At 42.3% G+C, this 6,482-nt stretch overlaps 1 pseudogene; it reads right to left on the reverse strand.

Moving 5' to 3' along the window:
* Window positions 1–256: 256 nt before the first annotated feature.
* Window positions 257–1,732, reverse strand: LOC118654757 (annotated as a pseudogene).
* Window positions 1,733–6,482: the final 4,750 nt, after the last annotated feature.

Raw genomic sequence — 6,482 nt, forward strand, 5'->3', positions numbered from 1 at the left:
CCCTGCCGGCACCCTGGCCTTCAAGCACACGTGCTGTCCGGATGTGCCTATACTCACAAGGATGCGTGGCTATGGCAGTGACAGTGAGGCGATTCACCTCTCATACAGCTCATTAGAAAGGTCATCTTGTGTTTCCAATATGAAATATTTCATACAGTAGTTTCTAATCCCAAGACTTCTTGGATTCAGTATTCACACACTTTTAAGTGTGACTTTATTTGGAACTAAATATAGTTCAGACTACATAAGACATCAATCACCTCAAAATTATGTGGATACCACCACTATTTTCAACTTTTACTGTGGAGAATAGAAAAAAAAATCTCATCCTAAAAGTTCTGAACCAACTGGTCCCTAAGAAAAATGTGAATACCAGTAGGACCCTGCCTGTAAACCTGGTTATTTTGGTAGAAAGGAATATTAAACAGCAACGCAAGTTTTCGAGCAACTTCTAGGGCAACCATTTCTTCCAAGTAGATTGAATGATAAACGGAGGGTGTCCCACAGCCATTCTCAGCTCCACTGCCTGCAACCTGCTGCTACCCGGCTGCTCCTGGCAGACATAGATGGTTAAGCGTGGCCTAACCGACCTTAACTTCAGTGAATTATAGAGCTGAATTCCATCCGCTGTACCACAAATTTGGACTAAATCTTCTTTTGTCAGTTTTAATAAGTCAGCAACTGAAAAACTGGAAAACAGTCTTGTGTAGGAAGAGAATCTGTTTTTGAGCAGCCGCTGCTGTTTCCTGGGTCGTATCTGAAGGCTGAAGTTGTTCACTAGAAGTCTGTGAAACTCCATCTCCCTGATGATTTGGGGAAGAATTACTGTCGGGGACACTGCAAGTGCTCCTCTGTGGGGAGGTAAAGGGGGCATTGTGGAGGGGGTATTGTTCACATAGCCTGGGGGTATCTAGCACATAGCATGTGGGAGTATCTGGCCATGGATATGATACTTTTCCTTTTCGTGAGGAGTTCTCTTCTCCATCTTCTCTCAGTCATTTTTTTGTTTCAAGTCTGCACTTTTAGGCTTAAAAACTTTGATTTGGCAGCTAGCTGAGTGTTGATGATTTATGTGTTCTCCATTTTCATTCTGCTTAAAGCTGTCTACCTGGATGCTAAAAGACACTCCCTTTTCACCTCCTGCTTCCGTGCAGTAAATTCTGTGCTGATGCAGTGCACCTGAATGAAAGCAGATGTGTGTTTCACAGGGTCCCACAGAAATTCAACTGCATTTAAGTGGCTTGGATTTGTCCTTGTGTCAATTATTCCCACAGACACTGGAATTTCGAAATCAAGAAGTCTTTCTCCTGGGCAATTCCACTTTTAACTTTCAAGTTGCTGATGCTCTCTATACTGTCTATCATGGAATATAACCTTTAAGATACTCTTTACCAAATTTCCAATGATCTCAGGCATATCTCCCATTTCTGATTTTCCAGCATCCGTATTTCATTAAGACTGACCTTGATTCAGGTAAGTTAGCATTTCATCATGCAGTTTTACTACTGGAGACACTGCAGCACACACATCACATACTGAAAAGGAAGAGGGGGGATAGGTTCACCTTCCATAGCAAGGCTGGAATCTTCCCGCTTGATGATGGGCAAGCCAATACATAACTCATGCTGTAGGCGCTAGTGTCTAGCTCCTGCCCAATACCAGAGAGGTTGGCATTGAAGGTGTGCACCAACCTGGACTCGATCACCTCGTCCATCTTGAGTATCCAGGCCATCTTCCAGCCTCACTAATGCTAGGCATAAAGAGGCCAGTATCTGCGGGGGCGTCCTGGGGGCGGGGAAGGGGGGATTCAGGCGAAGACTTCAGCATGGACAGAACAAGGCAAGGAACTCCAGCGGGAGTGGCAGGTCCAGGGGCAGCACCTCCATCCCCGGCGCCAGCCCCACACCTCATGCCACTGCCTCATACCTCCCACCCCCTGTGTTCTAGTGCTGCAGCCTCTGACAATCACCCCACCAAATCCAAGGCTGCATCTTTCCCAGGACTGCATGGGGGTGGGAGTTCATCCTGCTGTGACAACCCTACACAGACATAAGTAACTTCTATAAGCAGGAAAAAAATAATTGTTCCCTTATAATTTTTTTAAAGTGAACATCTAAGACAGAAACTCAGATTCTAGAAAATGTTAATAGTCCCTGAGGAAAAAAAGGAGTGGATAAAGGAGCCTGCAGAGATGAGCCTTCGACCAATCCCAGGCTTAGACCGCCTGCCCAGGCTCTACCAGCTGGTTAACCCCGCCTACACTGCTTTTCCAGCACAAAGGCAATGTCCAAAATTTATAAAGAACTCAGACAACTCAACACCAAAAACAACAATCCAATTAAAAACTGGGCAGAGGACATATATATCCATATGTTCACTGCAGCATTTACAATAGCCAAGATATGGAAGCAACCCAAGTGTATATCAATAGATGAATGGATAAAGAAGGAGGTGCATATAATGCAATGGATAGAACTCAGCCATAAAAAAGAATGAAATCTTGCCATCTGCAACAACATGGATCAGCCTAGTGGTCGGCAAACTGCGGCTCGCGAGCCACATGCGGCTCTTTGGTCCCTTGAGTGTGGCTCTTCCACAAAATACCGACTTCTGCGTATGGGCCACAAAGTTTCAATCGCACTGTACATGTGCGCCTGCACGTGGTATTTTGTGGAAGAGCCACACTCAAGGGGCCAAACAGCCGCATGTGGCTCGCGAGCCGCAGTTTGCCGACCACTGGCCTAGACAATATTGTCCTGAGTGAAATAAGTCAGATAGAGAAAGGCAAATGCCATATGATTTCACTTATATCTAAAAAACAAAATAAATGAGCAAGCAGAAACAGACTCATAGATACAAAGAACAAACTGATGGCTGTCAGAGGGGAGGGGGTTGGGAGGCTGGGTGAAAAAAGCGAAGAGATTGAGAAGTACAATAGTACAATAGTACAAAAGTACAATAGTAGTTACAAAATAGCCATAGGGATGTAAAGTATAGCATAGGGAATATAATCAATAATACTGTAATAACTATGTATGGTACCAGGTGGGTATTGGAAATATCAGGGAGAACACTTTGTAAAGTATATGATTGTCTAACCAATATGCCATACACCTGAAACTAATACAAGTAATATTGAATATAAACTGTAATTGAAAAAAATAAAAATTTTAAAAAAAGTACTAATTGGTAGTTACAGAATAGTAATGGGTATATAAAGCAAGCAAAGGGAATATAATCAATATTGTAACAACTATGTATGGTGTCAGATGGGTACTAGATTTATCAGAACGATCACTATATGTTATATAAATGTCAAATTATTGCATTGTGCACCTGAAACTAATATAATATTGTACATCAAATATAATTAAAAAATAAAAAATAAATTTTTAACATATTTTACTGATTTTTTAGAGAGAGAGGAAGGGAGAGGGAGAGATTGAAACATCTGTGAGAGAGAAACACCATCAATTGGTTGCCTCCTGCCCGCCCCCCCCCACACCACACACACACAAGGGGATCAAGCCCACAACCCAGGCATATGCCTGCTGGAGGCTAAGTCCAGCAGGTCATAATAAATACAAGAAGTCCTCAAAAGGTTGAATGGACGCTTTCATCAGGACTGAAAATCTGCACATTGTTACCTGCTGCTGGAACAGCCAAAGGCAATTCCCCTAACCTGATGATCTTTTATTGTTTACTGGACCTTACCTTTGATATGTATATCTGCTTTGCTAAAGGGCAAAATGTGTTAATAAAAAACCATGGGTCCGGGAGATTTGGAGAGCTTAGTCACTAGAGCTAAGCCTCTCTTGGCTCCCCCAAAATGCCTTCCAAATTTATATTTCTTATCTAGTTTATCCATTTATACACAGCCCCTTCTCCAGATTCCTAAACCCTAGCTGCAGAAAGACCCTAGCATGTGCCCTTAACAGGCATTGAACCGGTGGCCTCTTGGTTCCTGGCTCAATGCTCAACCACTGAGCTAAACTGGCTGGGCTAAAAAAAAAACTTTTTTAAAGAGGAAAAAAAAACTCTCCTAGTCTTTGCAAATTCGATCTGTATTGGACACTCCCTCAACACTTAGCCACTCTCTTAATAATACTACCTTAGCTTTCACTTCTGAATTGGGCTGAGCCTAAAGATCAGCCACAGGTGAAAACTTAAGGCCTTCACAGGTTTTCTATGACCATAACCATGACTTTTCAGATTCCCTATTATTTGTGGGAGCTTTTCAATTATTTTATTCTTCAAATTAACTCACTCCCCAGATTTTCCACTCAGGCTTTCAATATGTCTATTGTTTCCTCCAATTGTAATATTTTGCTCCAGGCACCAGCAGATTGTTCACTTGCCTTACAGTGTTTGTTTGTTTGTTTTGACAAACACCCTGTGTTTAGGACTTTTCTGCACTGAGTTCTGAGTTAGGAAAACAAACAAACCCTTGTGTCAGGCCTTTAAGGAACCTTCAGTTAGGTAAAAGCAGACACATACAAGTTCTTAGGAATAAGCTCTACTCTGCTCCCTCTGAAAATAGGAGCCTACACCAAGAATGTGAGTGCTGTCTTTAAAGTAACTGCTATGCTAGAGAGAGGAATGTTGAAAGGCTAATTAAAACACCACAGAGCTCTACATCCAAGTTTAAGTCACCTTTTTCTTTATTAAGTTATTGCCTGATTCCTGTAAATATTTGCTTATTTACGAATTCCAAAAAAGTTGATTTTGACAGTTTGCACTCATTTTTTCATTAAGACTAGAGGCCTGGTGCATGAAATCGTGCACCATTGGGGTCCCTTCATCCTGGCCTGCGGGATCGGAACAAAACCAGCTCTCCGACATCCCTTGAGGGGTCCCAGATTGTGAGAGGGCGCAGGCCAGGCTGAGGGACCCCACCGGTGCACAGTCAGGGTTGGGTAGGGACTGTGGGAGGACTCCAGGGCATGTCTGGCCCAACTCACTCAGTCCCGATTGGCTGGACCCCAACAGCAACCTAACCTACCAGTTGGAGCGTCTGCACCCTGGTGGTCAGTGCACATCATAGCGACTGGTCGACCAGTAGACTGTCTGCCCCCTGGTGGTCAGTGCACGTCATAGTAAGCAGTTGAGTGACTTTAGCATATCATTAGCATATTACGCTTTGATTGGTTGAACAGCCAACCAGATGACTGGACACTTAGCATATTAGGCTCTTATTATATAGGCTATTGGCCCTTGGAGTTCTGCCGGGGTTCTTGTTCTGGCATGAAGAAGGGTTCAGCAACCTGGAAAAGGGGCTGGTGTAACTTAAGTAAGACTCTAGAGGCGAAGCATAATTTTGAAAGGCATTTGGGGTCAGAGGAGCCTAGGTAAAGAAACTAAGGTCTCCTTGTCTCAGGACCCCATGCTTTTTATTAACACAAATTGTCCTGAGACGAGGTAGAGATATACACATCAAAGGGTCCGGTTTTGTATACAGAGTCCATTGTCAGATTGGAAGAATCACCTACGGCTGTTCAGGTGTTTGGCCAGGAGGAGGCAATAACATGTAGATTAAGATGCCCTGAGCTGTCTGGCAGCAAACAATCATCCCTTTTCAGGTTTGGGGAAATGCCCTCAGCCATTCATTCCCAACAGGTGACAACATATGTGACTCAGCCCTTGTTGAGTCACCAAGTTCCATCAACCTTTTGATGAAACTCTTGCAATTATGACATGCTGGAATTGGCTTCCGGCAGAGTTCCCTTATCCACAATTTTCATTCTTGGATCATTTTATGAAAGTAGCAGATGGATATGGTCAGGAAGGAAAGTAGATGCAAGTATCAAAAGTGATATAATTCACTTTTGCTTGTGTACTATTTTAACAATTATGAAGCATTCCCACCATGGTGACTATAAAAAGAAGTATGACAGATGTGATTCTCATGATAGTTCATATTGTTGAAGGCCAAGTCATCTTGTTTTTGTGATATTAGTAATGAAGGGATAAGAGGAAACTGTGTTTTTGCCAGAGAATCTATATGTAGAAGATATCAGAAGCCTAATCAGATTTGGAAGAGAATTTAGAGATAAGCAAGTAATGTTGCAATTTGGGGGTTTCTGCAACCAAGTTCTAACATTTGAGAAGAAAAAAGAGGAAGCAAAATTGGGAACAGGGTAAAGTCAAATTGTGATACAGACCTACAAAATTTTACCATAAGTAGAATTTCTAGTCTACATTAGGAACATATTTGGCACTGTTGCATATGCAGATAGCACTTTGAAGAGAGGTGTATAATATAAAGTTTAAATTGATTCCTAGATAGCAACAGAGATATACATTATTACGAAAATCTCTAAGCCCTTCACTGGTGCTTCTTAAGAAAGCAGATTTTAAGTCAACTTATATTTCAAAGAAAAATAAAGAAGCCTGAAAATGGAAGCAAGCTCTGCAGAGAAGTTGTGCTAAGATGAGAGATCCTATATAATAAGAGAGAAACATGTAAATTGACCATCCCATTG

Source organism: Myotis myotis, unplaced genomic scaffold (genome assembly GCF_014108235.1).
Source record: "Myotis myotis isolate mMyoMyo1 unplaced genomic scaffold, mMyoMyo1.p scaffold_m19_p_4, whole genome shotgun sequence".
NCBI classification, from domain to species: Eukaryota; Metazoa; Chordata; class Mammalia; order Chiroptera; family Vespertilionidae; genus Myotis; species Myotis myotis.